The 20,748-nt window shown below is 44.6% G+C and overlaps 1 protein-coding gene and 1 long non-coding RNA gene across 3 annotated transcripts in view; one reads left to right on the forward strand and one right to left on the reverse strand.

The window, feature by feature from the left end:
• Lima1 (LIM domain and actin binding 1) overlaps positions 1-18,836 on the reverse strand; it is a 93,866-nt gene extending 75,030 nt beyond the window's left edge. Inside the window, exon 1 of the mRNA XM_034516041.2 lies at positions 18,698-18,836. The gene's annotated coding sequence lies outside the window, so the exon portion shown is untranslated. The remainder of the gene's footprint in view (positions 1-18,697) is intronic.
• Positions 18,837-18,884: 48 nt separating this feature from the next.
• Positions 18,885-20,748, forward strand: part of LOC143434165 (uncharacterized) — a 47,183-nt gene continuing 45,319 nt past the window's right edge. Inside the window, exons 1-2 of one of the 2 annotated variants that reach the window (XR_013103489.1) lie at positions 18,885-19,118; positions 19,626-19,761. This is a non-coding gene — a long non-coding RNA (uncharacterized LOC143434165). The remainder of the gene's footprint in view (positions 19,119-19,625; positions 19,762-20,748) is intronic. The other variant, XR_013103490.1, reaches the window with a different exon arrangement.

A 20,748-nucleotide genomic window follows, 5' to 3' on the forward strand; every position in this document is an offset into this window, starting at 1 on the left:
AACTCAGAGATCCGCCTGCCTCTGCCTCCTGAGTGCTGGGATTAAAGGTGTGAGTCACAATGCCCAGCAGAAGATGCAATATTTCTTACTGTGAGACATGCTTATTTGACACAGCTGGAATGTTGTGTTCTGTGCATGGGAAAGACAATGGTACAGTCATTTGGAAAGGGGCACCAGTTCTTCAAAATATTACATATAAACTTTTATATGATTTGGTGGTTTATTTCCCGTGTGTGTGCATATACTCACATATAAAAGAATGGATATAAACATTCAAGATAATGTGTACATATGTCAAATTACCGTGTCATCCATCCCTAACAAATATGCAATTCTTCTATGTCAACTAAAAATAAAAATAACATTGGTTGTGATGATGTAGACCTCCAATTCTATCACTCAGGAGGCTGAGATAGTAGCACTGTGAGTTAGAGGCCAGCCTGGGCTACATAGTGAGACTCTGTCTAAATCAATCAATCAGTCAGTCAATCAATCAATCAAAATTAAAACCCATGTAAACATATACGACAGTTCACAGCAATGTTATTCACAATAACCTGACACCTGTAACTCCAGTGCCAGGGATCCAGAACCCTCTGCTGGTATCCATGGGTACCTGTACATGCTTGAGCATGCAAGCGCACACACACACAAATGTACACACACACCTTCACATGCTCAAGCACACACATGCACAAATGTACACATACACCGTACATGCTCAAAGACACATACACAAATCTTGAATTTGTATGATGTTGGGTGGAGCTGGTATATACCTTTAATTCCAGCACTAGGAAGGCAGAGGCAGGCAGATCTCTTGGGTCTGAGGCCAGCCTGGACTACAGAGTAAGTTCTAGGACAGCCAGGACCACACAGAGAAACACCATCTTTAAAAAAAACAGCAGCAACAACAAAAAAATTGTATGAAGAATGGCTCATACCTGTAATCTCACCACTTAGGAAGCTGACACAGGAGAATTGCTATAAGTTCTAGGCCAGCCTGGGGTACAGAATAAGATTCATCTCAGGGGAAAAAAATCTAAAAGCAAAACAAAACAAAAAAACAATAAAAAAGCCAGGAATGGTGGCGCACACCTTTAATCTCAGGAAGCAAGGCAGGTGATCTCTGTGAGTTCAAGGCTAGCCTGATCTACAAAGTAAGTTCCACTAAGGCTACATGGTGAGACTCTGTCTAAAAAAAAAAAAAAAAACAATAAAATAATAATTACTATTATCATTATTCACGATCTGGGCATAGGGGCACATGTCAGTAAGCACAACCCTTAGAAGGCAAAACAGGAGGATTACCGTAGACCAGTATATAGCAAGACCATGTCCAAAAAATAAACACCTGGGAGCTGAAGAGATGGCTCAGAGATTGCAAACTATGCTGCTGTCCTGCAGCTGGATTCCCAGAATCCACTCTGGGGCCCTGAATGTAAAGGATTTATATAAACTCATGCAGGCACACATGCATACACACAAAACTCAGTAAATAAGCATCTTAAATAAATAGTAAAGTCCTTTAGTACTACACTTCCTTTACATGTACTTTTTGAGACTCACATAGCAGACACTGGCTTTACACTCTCAATGTACTCTCAAATATAACCTTACACTTCTGATCACCCTGCCTCAACCTCTGGGCGAGACACTGTCTCTCACTGAGAGTAGAGCTCTCTGCCTAATGTTTGGCTGTGGGTCTCTGTATCTGTTTCGTTCAGTTTTCTCTGATGACAGCTATGTCAGGCTCCTGTCTGTGAGTGTAGCGGAATAGCAATGGAATATTTGTTTGTTTGTTTGTTTGTTTGTTGCCAGGCATGTTTGGTTTTGGCTAGGTCTCTGGTCTATCCAGCCTCTGGTTCCCAGCCCTCCAGGCAGCGTCAGAGACGGGCTCCCTCTCGTGGCATGGGTCTCAAGCTGTACCAGACATTGGTTAGCCACTCCCACAACTTCTGTGCCACCCTTACCCCTGGGTTGGTGTCCCAATCCCTCCACTGGCAGCCTTGCTTAGTTACAGGAGATGGTCGGTTCAGGCTCTGTATTCTCCATTACTCGGAGTCTCAGCTATGAATCCCTCAGAGATTCCTGGGATTTCCACTGTCCTATGTTTGTACCCCTCCCCCGAAATGACCCCCAATTCCAGCTGTCTCTCCCAGTACTGAACGTTTTAGTCTTTAATTAGGTCCATAGTTCAGCACCGAGGGTGGGACCCATCAACATTTCCGTCTCCACAATCTCTGCCTCTCTACTTTGCAAAGCCCTCAACTGCCAATCTAAGCAGGCAGTGCTGACTTTACAGATGAGGAAACTGAGGCACCAAGAAGTCAACACACATGTATACAATGCAATAGTTCTGCAGGCCGTAACAGCTCATGCCTGCAATCCCAACTAAGAAAGCTAAGGAAGCTAAGACCAGTGCGGGAGGGTGCTACCAGTTCAAGGCTAGCCTGGGCTCTCACAAGCCAACCAAGCTATACAGAAAACTGTGTCTCACAAACAAACACACACACGGGAAGAATATCCAAAGGCTTTTCATCATGTCCTTGTTTGACAGTAGCTTCCTCCCCCCCCCCCGCCCCCTTTTGTCTGTTTTCCTACCTCAGGACACAAAGTACTCCACCTTCCAGAGCCACCTTATGCTGTATGGCACCTACAACTTACTAAGGCAATGTCCATGAACGTTTAGGTCACTTGGTTCCTCATCGTGGGAAGCCTGCAATGGATGTGAGCACAGTGCCCACCTGGAGGTGCACATTGGATGGACAAAGGAGCTTTACAAAGTTTCAGGAGACATTCCTGAATTTCTCTCAGAAAAGTCGCATCAATCCATATATTTGAAATGCCACTATATGAGAGAGCCTTCGTTGTTTTACCTTTCCCCCAGCCTGACAGGAGACATGTAGAAAATGGTATTCCCCCTTTGAAACTACATTTATTTTATTTTAAAATTATAATTCTGTGTGTGTGTGTGTGTGTGGTGTATGTGTGTGGTATGTGTATACTATGTGTTCATGTGTGTGGTGTACATGTGGTATATATGTGTGTGTGTGTATAGCAGGTGTGTATATGTATGTGTAGTGTGCATGTGGTATGTGTGTGGTAGGTGTGTATGTGTGTGTGGTATGTATGTGTGTGTATGTGGTAGGTGTGTATGTGTGTGTGTATGTATGTATGTGTGTATGTGTGTGTGTGATATGTATGTTTGTATGTGTTTATGTGTGTGTGGTATATGTGTGTGTGGTGTGTGTGTGGTATATGTGTGTGTATGTGGTAGGTGTGTATGTGTGTGTGTGGTATGTATGTGTGTATATGTTTATGTGTGTGTGGTGTATGTGTATATGTATGTGTGTGTATGTGTATGTATGTGTGGTGCATGTGTGAATGTGTGTGGTGTGTGTGTGCATGTGGACTCTGTGTGTGTGTTTGTACGCGCACGCGTGCACCTATGTGTGCCATGCTTGTGCTATGACACACATTTGGAAGTCAGAGGACAACTTTTGGGGACTGCATTTTTCCCTCCACCATGAATTCTGACAAACCCACTCCAGTCATCGGGAGTATGGAACACGTGCTTCGGGGAATTGCATTTTCTCCTTCCGCCTTGGAGTCTGCCGATCCAGCAGGTCATTGGGCGTGTAGAACACGTGCTTTACCAGCTGAGCCATCTCGGCATTTACTCTTAAATGTCATTCATAAATGGTTTATTACCTCTACAACTTAATTAGGCTTTTTAATTGCAGAAGGACTTTCTGAATACTCCTTGCACAGTTAAGCTGTGTCTCCCAGCAGCTGTCCCTTCCCAGTGTCTGATTCTTATCCAGACCTCATTAATATTCCTTGGGAGCATAAATGGCACTTGATGTACAGATGAGAACCACGTCTCTCGAGATAGCTGTTTTGTGCAGGACCCACTTCTTACTGCTCTACTGCCCAGCCCGGTGGGAAGCCTGACTGGTGTCTCACTGGCCCCACAGTCTTTAGAGAAATTCACTGTTTGGGGCTGTGCTTCAGGCCCTCCCCTTGTCCTGGCAGTCCAGCACTTCCTGCTCGGGTAGAGGCTTCTCAAATATCATCTGAATATTAGGATAGGCCCCAGAGGCTCCATCTCTTTTTGAGACGGGTTCTCACTATATGATCCAGGCTGGGCACAAACGCTTGATCCTCCCGGGTCAGGCTCCCAAGTACTGGAATTAAAGAATGTGCATTGACATCTGGCTAAAGCCGATCCTCTCACAGGGATCCACACGGGTTCTGAAATGGCTCCTCTAGGATTCCAGTGCAAAAGAGACTTGCAGTTAGTTTCAGCTCGTTTCCCAGGGTTGTTAGCCAGAGCAGGGAGGAAGGCAGAAGATTCTAGCCACCTACCTAGGGAGACTATGTCTGACAGCCACTGTGGCCCGAGGATCAATTACTGAATGCTAACCATATGCCACATGCTTTACACACATTGGCTCGTGACCCTCTTGATCTCATTTACTTAGTGTTGATGACATCACGAAGCAAGAATTCTCATCTGACAGAGGAAGAAATTAGCCTCAGAGAAGTTAGTTTCTAAGAGTCATACAGTGGCCAAGTTTTAGAACCAGGGTCCTGGAGACGGTTTAGCAGGTAAAGCTGTTTGCTGCCAAGACCGATGACCTGAGCTCAATTCCCCGGGATTCACATCGTGAAATAAATAAATATAAAATGAAAAGTAGTAGAACCAGACAAATGAGTTATTCTCATCTGTCACCCAGTATTCAAGAGGCTGAAGTAGGAGGATTGCTGCAAGTTCTATCCAGCAGGGGCTCTGGAGTAAGACCTTTGCTTCCAAACAACAGAAAAAGTGACAGACCAGACTTTAAAACTCTTACCGACTCTGATTTCCCTGGGCTAACAAAGTGCTGACAATCATGCCTCTGGTATCCAGGGTAGTCTGAACAGCCTTCTTAAGGGCCTTCAAGATTGCAAACGATGTGGTCCAGAAGCCCCGGCCTGTCATCAGGCATCTCTGCCCTGCCCACCTGTCAGTTCAGGTTAACATGAAAGGCATAGATAATATCTACTTCTGGGCACCATTAAAACAATTCCCTAAAACTTTGTCTTCTGAGGCTTTTAGCTCATTGCTAAACTGTTTGGTAAAAAATGGTGGCTGTATCTGTACGATGGTAAAAACACCTTATATTTAGGGCTAAGGCCATAACTGAGTTGAAAGAATGCTCACATTCTCATGCTCAAGACCTGGGTTCCATCCCTAGCACTGCATAAAACTTAGGCATGGAGACACACACCTGGAATCCCAGCCCTTGGGACACTGTGGCCAGAGGTTCAGAAACGTAAGAGGCCTTTGAGACCATTGAGTGGGAAACAAGGTGATTGCGGCCTAATAAGCAAGGCCTGCAATTCCTGGAGTCTCTCCTGGAAGGAGAAAGCTGACTTCACAAACGTGTCCTCTGACCTCCAGACACAAGCTGTGGCATTTATGAATGCCTCCCACCCCCAATACACACAGCACAAAATAAATAAACAAAAGTTTAGGTCATCTAGCTATCCTTAGCTACACAGTGAGTTTGAGGCCAGCCTAGGTTACTTGAGAGCCTATCTCAAAAAAAAAAAAAAAAAAAAAAAAAACACCAACAACAACAACAAAAAACCAACCCACCTAAACAAAACAAACAAAAAACCCAATCCCTAGTATCTTGCAAGCTATTTTTTTCTTTCAGTTTTTTGTTTTGTTTTTTTGTTTTGTTGTTTGTTTTTTGGACACAGGGTTTCTCTGTGTAGCCCTGGATGTCCTGGAACTTTCTCTGTAGAGTAGGCTAGCCTCAAACTCTCCTCTCTCTGCCTCTGGAGTGTTGGGAACACAGGCTCACAGCAACATGCTTGGCCAAGTTTTTGTTTTGTTTCCTATTGGTTTTCTCGACAGGGTTTGACTTTGATGTTTTGGCTAAACCTGTGCTTACTACCGATTCCAGAGGCTCCTGTGCTCTTCATCCTGTTGCTGGGAGTAGGGCGTGTGCTGCTCTAATGTAATTCCACATATAGATGTATTTAATTCTCACAGTAACACACACAGAAATGTTGTCACAGTTTATTTAAGTGGCCGAGTAATCTGTATAGAAAGAACCCAAGGCTCAGAAAGAAAATCAACTCTTGTTCATTTAGGGGGTGGGTCTGGAAACAAGATGGCTTCCAGCACAAAGAGAAACGTGTCTGTGGAACACGGGGTGCTGCAGGCTCAACTTATTTCTGTCAGATCACCAATGAAAGAAAGGGTAGGGCTGGTAGTGGCTTAGCGGTAGAGATCACTTGCCTTTCAGACACCCGGGTCAGGGCCAGGCAAGATGGCTCCAAGCCTGATTGACCTGAGTTCCCCATGGAGCCCACAAGTTGGAAGGACAGAGTTCACTCCACATGTGTCCACACACATGTACATACAAGATAATGTAATATTAAAAAAAAAAAAACTTTAAAAAAAGAAACCCAAATTAGCTTGTTAGGCATATAATTGTGGAGATTTTTCACATATCTTCTTTGAACATAAAACACAATTTATAGCTTTTAAAGACTCACTTTGATCTGAAATTTGTAGGTCATATAAGATCACCCGAGAACCTTTCTAATTTTTTTCTCCCTTTAAATTAAACACTTACCAGCATTAATACATACACGCTCACCCCACCTCAGTCCCAAACAGCTGCTTTGGTTTTTGTCCCTTTGCCTCCTCCCTGCCCCTCCACTTCTGTTGATAATTAACTCTATGCAAAGGGCAAACAGACCACGGGAGGGTTTTTCAGCAGGTTTGGTTTTGCTAAGGATATTGTAAGAGAAATTGACAGAAAAAGACTGTCAATAATTTCAAATTTAAGACGGAAGTAGAAGAAAGTCTACTTGATCAGAGAAAGACTGGAAGTGAACAGCTGTCAAGGTTCTTCACATAGACTGTTTCTCCTTTAACCTTGGCACTATTACATACATGACCATCAGGTGCATCACACATTCGTGGCACACACGGGGAACACAGTGCTATGCCGGCACTTTCCCTACAGTGTTCAACAAAGTCCCACTGTGTAGCTAAGTATCTTACACCCAGTGATGGCACTCCCAGCACTCGGGAGGCAGAGACAGGCAGATCTCTGAGTTAGAGGCTAGCCTAGTGTACAGAGCTAGTTCCAGGACAGCCAGGGCTATGCAGAGAAACCCTGTCTCAAAAAACAAAACAAGCCAAACTGAGTATCTATTTGCAAACCACATGCTCATAGATCTTGCCAATTGCATGCTTAATTAAAACTCAGCTGGGGGGAACTAGAGAGATGGCTCAGTGGTTAAGAGCACTGACTGCTCTTCCAGAGGTCCTGAGTTCAATTCCCAGCAACCTTACACAGAGGCTCACAACCATCTGTAACAGGATCTGATGTGTCTAATCTGATGTGTCTGAGACACTCCTAATCTGATGTGTCTAAGACAGCTATAGTGTACTCATATACATAAAATAAATAAATAAATCTTAAAAAAAGACTCAGCTGAGGGAGTCGGTACACACCTTTAATCCTAGCACTCAGGAGGCAAAAGCAGGAGGATCTCTGAGCTCTGGACTTGGTCTACAGAGTTCCAGGATAGTCAGGATAGTTCCTGTCTTGCCGGGGTTGGGGTGGGGGAAGGCTATAGAAACACACCTTATGTTAGGAGGGTCCTAAACTGCTACTGAAGATACAACCTCCTTACCCAGTCCATGTCCTTAGTAATTAGTCAAGATCCCTCCAGACACAGGCCTTCTTAGTTTCACTATTGGCCATTTCCAGGAAAGGCTTGGCTTCAATTATTCTTATCTGAAATTTTAGATGACTTTTTTTCAGAGCTTGCTGAATCTGAAGAGCCAGTTCAGATAATGGAGCCAATTCCTTCAAGCAGGAGAATTAAAAAGACTTAATAAAGTGTGGCTCTTTTCAAGCAAGCTCTCTAATTTTGCCTTTCTGTGAAAATCAGAGAGGAGGAACACAGGACAGTGCTTTAACCAAGGGTAAGAACAGCTAGGGTGGTCCTGTAAGGAACCGTGGCCACAGGGCCACGAAGGCCACACAAACCACGCAAGCAGTAACACTGGGCAACTCCCCAAGAATGATGCTCCATACTTTATTTCTTAAAGATTGATTACAGATATATTAATATAGGTGTTTTGGTTTTGCCCCCCCCCCACACACACACACCCTGCCCTTTTACAGTTATGAACATTTTGCCTGCATGTATGGCTGTTCATCATGTGCATGCAGTACCTGTGGAGGTCAGAAGAGGGCATCAGATCTCTTGGAACTGGAGTCATAAATGGTTCTGAATCACCATGTGGGTCCTGGAAATGGAACCCATGTCCTCTGGAAGAGCAATCAGCGCTCTTAACCGCTGAGCCATCTCTCATCTCTGAGCTCCTTGTTTTGTTTTTATATAACCCATGATAGCCTCAAACTTGCCATGTAGCCAAGATGACCTTAAACTCCTCTCTTGTCTATCCTCTGAGTGCTGGAAGTCCAGGAGGGAGCTACATTCAGCATTAATATTAATGGTTTAATTGAACTGTAATTTTGTCTCTTAATGCCGATGAACATACCTTTTAGTTAACATGGAAAAGTCAATTTCACGGGGTCTCAGGTTTTTAAAAATCTTTGCCTATGTATTGTATGTATGAACATACATGAGTGTATATGTGTGTGTACTGTATACAAGCATGTGTGTGTGATTGCAGGCATGTATGTATGATAGCATGTATGTAGAGGTCAGAGGTCAACCTCAGACATCTGTCTCTACTTTCTACCTTCTTTGAGGCACGGTCTCTCTTTCTTCCAGGGCCTCTTGTCTCTGCCTCCCATCTTGTCATAGGAACATCGAGGTCATGGGACAGATACTGAGTGTGGCTTTTCTGGGTTCTGGGAATCCAAACTCAGGTTCTCAGGCTTACGTGGCAGGAGCTTTACTCACTGAAGGAGTCTCAAGCTTTTCGTTTAAAAACCAGATATTAAATGACACAAATATTCTGAGGGTTATGTGAGAGGAAAAAAGCAAAAGCGCTTTGAAAAGTTAAGCTGCTATGGAAGGCATTTGTGGAATAAAATCTGAAGCCCATGTTAGGAAAGCACAGAATTAAAAAGTAAGGCCACCTAGTCAGGAAAATCGAAAAAGGCTGGAAGTCAGTCAGTTACCTGAGGCACGGGGTTACGCCTGGGCTCCCAGGACTAGGGAGACTGAAGCAGGAGGACAGCTGTGAGTTCAAGACCAATGTGGGGGGACGGGGATCAGAGAGGAGGGGAAAAGAGAGAGAGAGAAAGGGGGGAAGAAAAAAAATTGGTATAATGTCAGGTTTAATTATTTGTAAGTAAGCAAACCTGATTCATAGCTACTGTCGAAAAGCATTTCTACTTGGTCTCATTCCAAGTAAGCAGAGGGAGTAGAGGGAATTGCAGCATTCCTGGGGGGCTCTGGATAGTTTCTTCCCCCTGAGAGAAAAGCAGAAGCCTGATGGTTCCTGAGGCATTTACCAGCTGTTTTCCAGGTTTTTAAAGGGTATGGAGAGGAGAGAGCCAGCAATGGTGGCGCTTGCCTTTAATCCCCGCAGAGGCAGGCAGATCTCACTGAGTTCAAGGTCAGCCTGGTTTACACAGTGAGTTCCCAGACAGCCAGGGCTACACAGAGATGTCTCGAAAAAAAAACCAAAACAAACAAAAGGGAAAAAAATTAGAGGCTAGTGAGAGGCAAAAGCGCCATATTCTCTCAGTCGCAACTCAGCGTGCAGACGCGCAGGCGCACACGGCGGCAGCAGACCTGTGTCCTGATCCTGGGATCACCTTGGAAATCTGCACCAATTGAATCAAATCCCAGCTGCTACTGTACCCTTTGTCCTACAGAAATCCTCTGAGGGTGCCACCTGATGTGAACCCACATGGAACTCCTAGGGCTGTTGTCCATTTAAAAGATAGCGCCACACCCCTTTGGACTGCAAACCCACACAAGACTCATTAAAAACGTGAAGTCTATCTTCAATGCTTATTCATTCGCTCAGCAAATATTTACTGAGCTCTTACCACACTGGGCAGGGTCTGCGGCTCAGAGTTAACAATGATAGGCAAGGTCTCTCTTCTCAGGCAACTTCCATTATGCTGGAGAATCGAGACAAATGAAGGACGTGACTGGGGCAGGCAAGTGCACCAAGGGTAACTGGGGTATTGCAGGGAAGGGGACAGAGGCTCTGGAGCCGCTCCAGAAAGCCACCCTATGAATGACATTTGAGTGGAATGCAATATGAGGGGGAGGATACAGGCAGGCAGGCAGGCAGCCAGGGAAAAGACGAGAATGTTCTAGGCAAAGGCCCTGAGGCAGGAATAAAATTGCTAGGGAGTGAGCTAAGAGGGATGAACTAGATGACTAAGAGACCAGTGGCAGCCAGGTTCAACGTGGACTTCTGACCAGTTGGAAAGGACTTTAACTGCTATATAATACAATGGGTGCAAGATAAGATATATTTCATATACTTTGATTATCTGCTTGCTCACTGTGTGCATTATAGCTACAATGAAATAAAAGCCTCCTTCGTACTTGTAATCTTTCAAGGAAGCAATAATTCCGCAAGTGGCAAGGCGAGAAATGAAACAAAAATAAAATGACAGCCACTGACTCAAAAGTCCATATTAGAATATGACTGTTGAGGATTTTTTTTTTTTAAGTCGAGTTTTCTTTGGGTCCTTAAGAAACAGGGGTTCATCAGGAATGGGGTGGGGGCAGTCGGAGGCTGTGGGAACCGCAAAGGCACGGAGGCCGGAAGGGAACCGGGCGGGTCCAGGAAACAATGAATCACTTGCTGCTGCGGTGCCAGGTGGGTGGGTAGTGAGGAGAGATAAGCCTGGAGAAATACGCTGGGGGCATCTTGAAGGACGTGCACGGAGATTTAGGCAGTATCCTTGGGTACTGGCTCCCTGAAGTGTCTAGAAGACTCTAGAAGAACCGGTCAATGTCACATTCCCACATATATCCTCCAGAGGTCTAGGTGGGACCCGAGAACCCCCATTTGGCTATCCCCAAGCAGCACTCACAGGAGATCTGAGAAGCCACATTTTTGAAAAGCCGACGATCTTGACTTTTTCTTTGTTTTTGTGGCACCCCTGCTGGACCACGAAGGGAAGGCCTGAAGTCCCTTGAAGGACTACTCAAGGGCTCTGGCAAAAATAAGTAATTAAATAAATGAAGACCAAATTAAGTGGGAAACTGAAAGAAAAGGAAAGGAAAGTTGTCCTTTGGCCTCCGTGTGTGCACTGTGCTGTGTGTGCACTGTGCTGTGTGTGTACTGTGCTGTGTGTGCACTGTGCTGTGTGTGCACTGTGCTGTGTGTGCACTGTGCTGTGTGTGCACTTGCACACATACACAATAAAACAAAATAAAGTTTAAAAAGTTAAAAATTAAGAGGGAAATAAAAACGGATATTTATCTTATGTATCATTTTTTAAGCTTCTTCCTTATTTCTTTGAGATAAGTTCTTCTTACAGCCCTGGCTGTCCTTGAACTCACAATCCTCCTCTCAGTCGAATGCAGGACTTCCAGGCATAAGCAACCACCAGGCTCAGCTCAAAGAGTAACATTCTGATAGTGAGCTTTCTACAAATCACAAAGTAAATACTGAGAACAACTTCTACTTGGAACAACAGACATTGTCCAATAACTGACACGCAACATAAATCCTCCTGTCAGGGTGAGACCCGGTTCCTGACCACCAGACACCATAGGATTTGTGGGACAGGCCAACAGGGCTCTTCCAGCTTAGTCTACGAGCTTCCCAAGGGTCAGTCTATGGAGTACCTGAAAGCACTGCAGCGCTTTTTATTTTAGCTTCTGCAGTCCTGGAAGTTAAAGCGCTAACATGATTATCTCAGGGTTCTATGGAGACTTACTCAAGGGGAACCTGTCTTTACTGCAACCAATCTTCCCTAGGGAGTCTGGGACAGGAAGCTGGGTGGGACAGGACTAGAAGTGACTCCAGAATGGCTTGCTAACTGCAGCTTTACAGAGTGGACTTTGGGATCAAGAGCCCAACCCTTTCCTTTTACAGAGATTTGTCAATGAGTGACTTGACCAGGATTGCCTACTGGGCGGGTCCCCAGCTCTGTCGCACAGGGCTTTTAGCACACCACCGTCTCTGCTTCTGACATGTTCCACTTTTTCAACCCATTCATTAAGTCTAGTCGAAAAGCCCATCTTTCCCCCACGACCTCAACACTCCAAATAAATGAAAGAAGCAAAAACCTGAACTGTGAGGACCAAACAAAAAACGAGAAGTAGACTGACCAAAAGGCAAGTCACTGAAGAAAAAAAAAGAGAAAGAGAGATGGAGATAGAGTGTGTGACAAATGCTCAGTGAGTAGAAATCGAGGAAAGACAAGGCCAGGATGACACAATCTGTAATCCCAGCAGCCGAGCCGCCTCATTCAAGGGCTTCATTCAAGGCCAGCCAAGCCTATGGTGTATGGCTCAGTTTCAGAATAAACTGAATAAATACATATAGATTAAGCCAACTGTGCTTCTCAAATTAGCAAAGCTTAAAAAGTAATATTCAATCAATGTTAGTGAACACGCAAATGCCAGGCAATCACACCACTGCAGGTGAGAAAGCCCTGCTGAGTTCCTGTCTTGATTTCTTTCAGTGATGGGCAGCACTGTGGAAGTATAAACTGAATAAACCCTTTGACTTTGGTCATGGTGTTCCATCACAACAATAGCGACCTTAACTGAAACAAGGCCTGAATGGAAGGTACATTTACCTACCAAGCTGTCTCACCAAGCCCTTCTTACTTATTAGTCTGAGACTTAGTAAGTTGTCCAGGCTAGCCTTGTATGCACTTTGTAGCTCAGGATTGCCTTGAACTTAAAATCCATCTGCCTCAATGTCTGGAGGAGTTAAGAATACAAATGTATGCCACTAAGCCTTGCTTAGCACAGGGCAGTCAACATCCACTAAGCTGAATGTACTGGCAGAAGCTGGCAGGCTCAGCACTTGGGAGGTAGAAGCAGGAGAATCAGGAGTTCAAAGCCAGCCTGGGCTATATGAGATCCAGTTTCAACATTAAAAAAAATATTATTGTTAATTGCATCGTTGTTACTGCTAAGTTTAGCAGGGAAGACAGTGACAGCTATTAGAGAGAAATCGTAGGATAGGATGTGCAGACAGACAGGCTTATACTTTGAAGAATAAGTGGGGTTAAGGCGCAGTTAAGTGGTCAAGAGCTTGTGGGGCATGCCCAAGACCCCAGCCTTGATTCAAGCATCTCCTCACACAGAAAAAGTTAAGGAAGGAAGTTTCAGTGAGCTACAGGGTGCCAAAACTGAAGCACTGACTCCAACTCTGGTTCCCTCCCAGACAGTATTGATGCTTAACAATGGGGGAGGGGCTGGGTTTGGAGGCTAAGCACTGATGTACTGTTACCACAAAACTATCCTCTGTTTACACTAAACTTACAGTCCACGTGACTTTATTCACTACACTTGAGCATGTGAAAAATACAAGGAGAAGATTCTTGTTACAATCAAGAAGTTAAGCCACATGGTTGGAGAAGCCATTTAGAAAGACTATGTATGTTTCAAAATGAGTTCTCTTTATTCACTCACGTTCTGGAGCAATCTTTCTGAATTGACTGTGCTCTAAACCTAGAAGGTACAGGCCTGACGCCGAGGCACCATCAGGCAGTCTCCATGGAGCTGAGCCAAGCTTCCAAGGTCTTGGGGTTTCCAACTTGGGAGAACACTGTGTCACCTGTCCCATACTGCAAAATAAGGGTTGTTTTTGTTTTTTTTGTTTTTCAAAACAGGGTTTCTCTGAGTAGCCCTCACTGCCCTGGAACTCACTCTGTAAACCAGGCTGTCCTGGAACTCACAGAGATCCACCTGCCTCTGCCTCCCAGGCATGATTTTACTCACACTCCACCAGATGAACAACTCCTACTCTGTAAACTGTTGTGTGTGCATGGGAGTCAGATGCTGTGCAGCTGGAGTTGCCCAGTGTGGAGAACAGAACAACTCCCCAAAATGCTTTAAAGTGACAGGAAATCATTGCACATGCTAGTGGATGGACTGTTGTTGGATGAGACCTCCTACTTTTAATGAAAAGAAGCCTTCATTCAGTCACCAATAATTTGAGTCTGGAGAGAGATTCAGTGGTTAAGGACCTTTAAGCTCTTCCAGAGGCCCCAAGATCTGTTCCCAGTACCCACGTCAGGCAGCCTAAAACATCCTGTAGGTCTAGATCCAGGGAAATCTGATGCTTTTGGCCTTTTTGGGCATTTGTATTCACATGCATAACTACCCCACCCCAAATACACATAGTTAAAGGTAAAAATAAATCTTAAAAAGTTTTTGAATCTCAGAGCTTTTACATCCAGCCACAGAATAAACACATCAGAATGATCCCTCTAAAGGTATCATTTACCAAAAAACCTCAACCTCAATAATAAAGCAGAAACTACATAAAGCCACTAATTTGTTACTAAAAGCCTCAAGAGCCTATGTTAAGTGACTTAACCACACCTTGAGGTTACTTGTGCACAGTCTGCAATGGAGTGTTTTACCTTCCTATAGAAAGCACAGTTAAAGACCCCAGTGACCTTCTAAAGGTTAGTCTCTTCTCACATAAATTATGTTAAGGACAAAGTTAAGCATTTCCTATCTGTAGACGAGGACTCCTCCAGTTAAATGAATGTCATGTATCCTGCAGTAATATGGAATGAAGATAGCCTGGAAACTGGGGCCTGGCTTGATGCCTCGGGAGGTAAAAGTTCCTGCCTCCAAGCATGGCAACCTGTTCAATCCTCAGGACCCACACTGTGAAAAGACAGCTGATTTCCACAAGTTGTCCTCTGATAGCCACAGGCATGCCACGGCATGGATTTGCATGCGCGTGCGCACACACACACACACACATGAATACTCACACACTTACACACAAACACATATACTCACACACACACTCATACACATACACACACATACACACACATACACACACATACACACACAAAACACAAATATACACATATATACACTCACACACTCACACACATACAATCACACATACACACTCACACATGCACACACAAACACACACACTCACACACATGCATACTCACACACTCACACACACACTCATACACATACACACACATACACACACAAAACCACAAATATACACATATATACACTCATACACACTCACACACATACACTCACACACAAACACACTCACACAAACACACATACACACACATACAAACATATATACACTCACACACACATTCACACACACATAAAATAAATCTAATTTAAACTAAAACAGGACATTTTCCCCCCAATATGTAGTAGTCATTTACAGCAAAGATGCCTAGTGATCTCCCACACTCAACATTTCTTCCTATGTGTGTATGCATTTGATAAGCCTTTGGCATAGAATTTTAAAGTTAACTACACCTGATTACAGCTGATTGGTGGAACCCTCAGAAAAATTAAAATTATATTTGAAACATTCTAATACACATTTATAAATATTCAAAATACATAATATGTGCAAATTAACCTGATGCCTTTACAAAACTTTCTATCAGCAAACAGGTTCCCGAGCACAAAGGAGACTAGCCAACCAACATCAAAGAACTATGTTCACTGCACACAACCACTCAAATGAATATGACAACTACCATACTCACTAACAACTCGGAGCCTTTGTTTTAAAACATAAGACGGATTGTATAAGAAGGACCACATCATGTCCATCCTGTGTGTATTAGAGCTTTGCTAAACAGTTGGGAACAGCAGTGCATACCTACAATGTCTGGTCTTCTGGAGGATGCAAGCAAGAGGTGTGGGAGTCAAGTCTAGCCTCTGCTACATAGCAATCTGAAGCTAGCCTGACCTCCATGAAACATAATCCCCCTCCCCCCAAACCCAAAACCTAAACAAAAGCCTGTAGTCAAATGAAGGGTTTTCAAAAGCAACCACAAGTCTCAGATCATCAGACTTCCCAAAGAATCCTCAAAGGCTCAGACCTGTTCCTCTGATTGGCATAAGACAGGACATGCTTTATATTCTGTGTGTACATGAGCTAGGGATTGAACACAGTCTCTCACACATGCTTAAACCCACGCTCTACCACTGAGCTACACCCAGAATCAACACGAGGCATTTGAAGGGCACCTCTGCAGCAAACAGTGTCTCCACTGTTGATGGAGCTGTTTTCACTTCTGAACCTTCTCTTCCTACAATTATTAGGTTGAAACTTGGCCCCACCTTTAACTAGAGTCGGGAACAAAGCCTGAATGTACCAAGTCAAACAAAGTTATACAATGAGGTCATTTTTATAAAATGACAACATTGGCTCACATTGACAGCATGCTGTCTCGGCCCAGAGACTACATACAGATCGGGGACTACCTGATAACTCTGCTTCTGAGTCTAACACATTAACACTGAGAACCCCTCCACCAACCATTTACTGAATTGCTGGAGAATTAAACAGGCTCTGATCCCATTTTCAAAAGGCTGTGAGTTGACTGACCAAAGACAAAGCATAAGTATACGGCAGTGGGGTGCTTCCCTAGCAAGCGCATTCCCCAGGGGTCGATACCCCAGGAAACTTGGGAGGTTTTCCAAGAGGTTGGGTGCAGAGAGAGAAGAAATACCAAAACAATAACAGCAAATGATTTCACCTATACTCTAAGTTGTATCTGTGGTGTTGCCTAACCCATTTAATTGTAGGCTCTTTAGGGGTAGGAGTTTTGCAACTTTGAATCCACAAAAGAATGGGCATAAAAGTCACTGAAAAAAAAAATGTTTTGTCCCTTCAAGAATTCCTAACATAACTCAGTACCGTGTTATGTTATTCTATCAATGCACATATATGTGCATACAGACCTTTAAAAAGAGGCAACCTTTTCTAAGCTGAGAAAATGGCTAATCAGGTAAAAGGTGCTTGCCACCAGGCCTGACACCTTGAGTTCAATCCCTGGAACCCACATGATGGAAGAACAGACTCCCACAGTTCTCTTCTGATCTACATGCCATGCACATGCTGTGGCACATCCATACACACACAATAAATAAATGTTAAAAAAGCAAAAGAAACAAAAAAAGCAAAAGGAAGAAAGAAAGAAAGAAAGAGAGAGAGAGAGAGAGAGAGAGAGAGAGAGAAAGAGAGAGAGAGAAAGAAAGGAAAGGAAAGAAACAAAAAGAAAGAACGAACAAGCAAACTTTTCTGGGCTGGCAAGATGGCTCAGAAGATGAAAATGTTTGTTGCACAAGTCTGAGGATCAGAGTTTAATCCTCAAATCCCAAGATAAAGAGAACCAACTTCTATAAGCTATCTTCTGACCTCCACATACCTGTCATGCATGTGTGCTCACACACACACCACACCACACATCACATCACACAAATGGTAATTTAAAAAAAAAAAAATGAAGGTTAGGGACAGTGGAGCACACTTTTAATCCTAACATTCAAGATGCAGAGGCGGCTACATTTTGGCCAGCCTAGTCTAGATATCCAGCTCAAGGCTAGTCAGGAATTCTTTAAAGGAGAAAGAGGAAGACGGAGGAAGAGAAGAAAAAGGAGGAAGAGGTGGAGGAGAAAAAGAGGAGGAGGTGTCGGAGTTGTTCTTTCCTGCTAACTTTTTTTTTTTTTTTTTTTTTGATTTTTCGAGACAGGGTTTCTCTGCGTAGTCCTGGCTGTCCTGGGCTCATTCTGTAGACCAGGCTGGCCTCGAACTCATAAATCCGCCTGCCTCTGCCTCCCAAGTGCTGGGATTAAAGTGCGCCACCACTGCCCGGCTTCCTGCTAACTTTATAGCTTTTTGAAGGATGTCTAAACATGATCACACTTTGTTGGCCATAGACTGACTGGAATACGTACTTGTACCAGTAACTATGTAGATAAAAAGTAGCCCACTTATCCAGTTAGCTGCAAGAGATGATCTGTCTTCCAAAGGGCAACGTCATAAAAACATAACCTCAGAGCCTTTGGCTAACTTGTAAAGTCAACAGAACCATTTGGATTAGGCAGATTTTTGAAAGCTGGAATTAGTTGCAAGACAATAGCAGATCAGTATCTCTCACCAGGATCAGCTAAACTCATTGTTGTGAGCACCAATAAGGAGGCTAGGACGGGTGCCAGATGGTTCGCTCCTAGCACCCACAACTTCAAGCTCCAGTGTGTGTGGCCAGGGGTGTACAGTTACCTAATATTAACACCTACGGATGCGAGTGAGCAGTGGGTCCCAGCTCAAATACATCATAGCGATTTGGGAAGGACACAGCAAGTGGGAATTGTTCGGAAGGATGTTAAGTCTTAATCAGAGTTCATCTGGAGGAATGGAAGGGAGAAAAACTGGAGAAGAACAGCCGCGTGGAAGAAAAGAGTTACTGGATTACCTCCCTGAGAGGGAGTTTTGACTTTTGATGAAATGCCATTTTCCCTCTATCCTGTGGGAGACCAGGGGCCCGGGCAGAGAAGGCTCAGCCCCTCGGACTTCCCAGAAGGGAACGCGGAGCATGGGAGGCTCCTCCAACGTGGACCCCAGGGGGTGAGGCTCCTGCTCCTACTCCCCACCGCCTCAAAACACGCGGGGAGAGTGCAGGGCGCAGCCAGGGTCTCCGCGCGCACACGGGCTGCGCAGGGCGAGGCGAGAGGAGGCGCTTACCTGACTAGAAAGTCGTCGGAGCTCGGCGCTGCACCGCCACGGTCCTGCGCTCCTGTCGCACGGTCTGCCCAGCGCACCTGTCGCAACTGGGCTGCAGCACCTACAGCTCCGCGGCCCCGCCCCGGCCCTGCTCAGGGCCCCGCCCCCTGCCGCGGAGGCGCGCACGCCTCCCGCCTCCCGCACGGCCTGGGGCGAACGTGCTCGCTCGCGGCGGGCGGCGTGTTCAACTCGTGACCGTAGCGTCGCCCTAGCAGCGGTGGTGTGCAGGAGGCGTGGCGCCTGTGTCAGCCTCCAACCTGGTCGTCCCCTTTCTGTCTCACCCTATCTCTCTCTCTGACTAGAGATTGCAGCAGTTTGATCTGAGACTCACCCAGAAGTCTGGTCTAAGTGCAACTTCAGGGGAGTTCCTGGTGCTGTCGGAGTAAGTTCTGTGGAAAGGTATTTTGCAAGAGGCCATGCCCCGTGCTGCAAAGAGCTGCCAAAGTGGCCTGGCTCGGACTACATTGAATCACTTCACCTCAGTGGACCTGAGTTTCCTCAGGAAAGTGTGGGATTAGATAAGAATAGGTGGTGTCCAAGTTCTCCAAGAGCTATGGTTTGGTTTTCTGCAACAAACGGGAGGTTTTCCTTTATTTTCTTTTGAGACAGAGAAGGGTCATCAGATATAGCTGAGATTAGCCTGGAACTCACTGTGTAGCTGAAGTGAACTTTGAGCTGTTGGCTCACACCTGCCTATAACTCTAGCTGCTAGAGATCTGACACCATTTTCTGGTCTTCACGAGCAACTGCACACACATTACACACTCATACACATTATATACAAACATATTAATAAGATAAATACAAATCTTTTTTAAAAAGAGACTATAAGAGAAGGGTAGTAGCACACACCCTAGAGTGGATTTCAGCTTCTCAACCATGTCTGCAGGAGCTGTTTCTGTTTCTGGGATGTGAGGAGCTGAAGAGATGTGAAGAGGCGTAGCATTTGGCCATCTGGCTCTCAGATTCTTGCTCCACCACCATTCCTCTCTGCACGACGCCCTCTGATAACATCCTTTCCTGAGGTATAGTGAAATGAAAGGAATTCTGAGGCTTTTCATGTGAGTGTTGATAAGTATTATAAGGGCCCCATGTAGAAAGATTTATACAACTCCTAAAGCAGTCATTGACAAAGGGCCCATGACACAGTACCTTCATCCTGGCACCCAGAGGACTGAGGTAGGATTGTTATCTTCAGTCCCTGGGTGTCTTGCGCTATAGAGTGAGAATAACCCAAAAAGAACAAAACAAAGAACCCACAAAATGCTGTTGGTGAACGAGTTTTAAGGAATTGAGCAAGTACCAACAACAGAATATCATTAAAAAATCTAACCTAGACTGATTTCTGGGTAAAAATACTGAAGAAGAAAAACTTCAGGCAAATTAATTTTATTCAAACATTAAAAGGTTTTTTTGTTTTGGTTTGGTTTTTGGGGGGTTTTTTTGTTTTGTTTTTTTGAATAGGAAATCAGCAAACTGCTCTGACAGCTTGGGAATCGAGCTTCATAAGCCGATCAAGGAAGTAATGATATTGGCTTTGCCTTATTTGATACGGTCACATGGCCACTCCCTAGTTATATAACCAGCTGACTGGTTGGCTGTTTGTGAGTGGCCATCTCAATTCAGAGTTAATCAGTTAGAAGGATTTTCTGGCACAAAAATAACCGTAGGCTAACGGCCTGCCTATTTTATGTGAACACCATCAAGCTAATAATCTAAGGGCTGAGAATATAGCTTGGTGACAGAGCGTTAGCCCAACATATACAAGGCCCTGGGCTCAGTCTCTCACCTGTAAACATCAGCACTTGGAAGGCTCAGACCCTATCAAAAAACAAAACAGAAAAGATGACCAGACAACATAGAAACACAGCAGCACTGTTTGCACTGGGCTGGGAGTAACCCCCAGGGCCTCTGCGAGCTAGAACCCACCATGGATGAGAATGTTAAAGAGTAAATTACCAATATGGGACCATATTTCAACAAATGCTTTCTGTTGTCTATGGAATCCCCTC

This window comes from Arvicanthis niloticus, chromosome 13 (genome assembly GCF_011762505.2).
Source record: "Arvicanthis niloticus isolate mArvNil1 chromosome 13, mArvNil1.pat.X, whole genome shotgun sequence".
Taxonomy (NCBI): Eukaryota; Metazoa; Chordata; class Mammalia; order Rodentia; family Muridae; genus Arvicanthis; species Arvicanthis niloticus.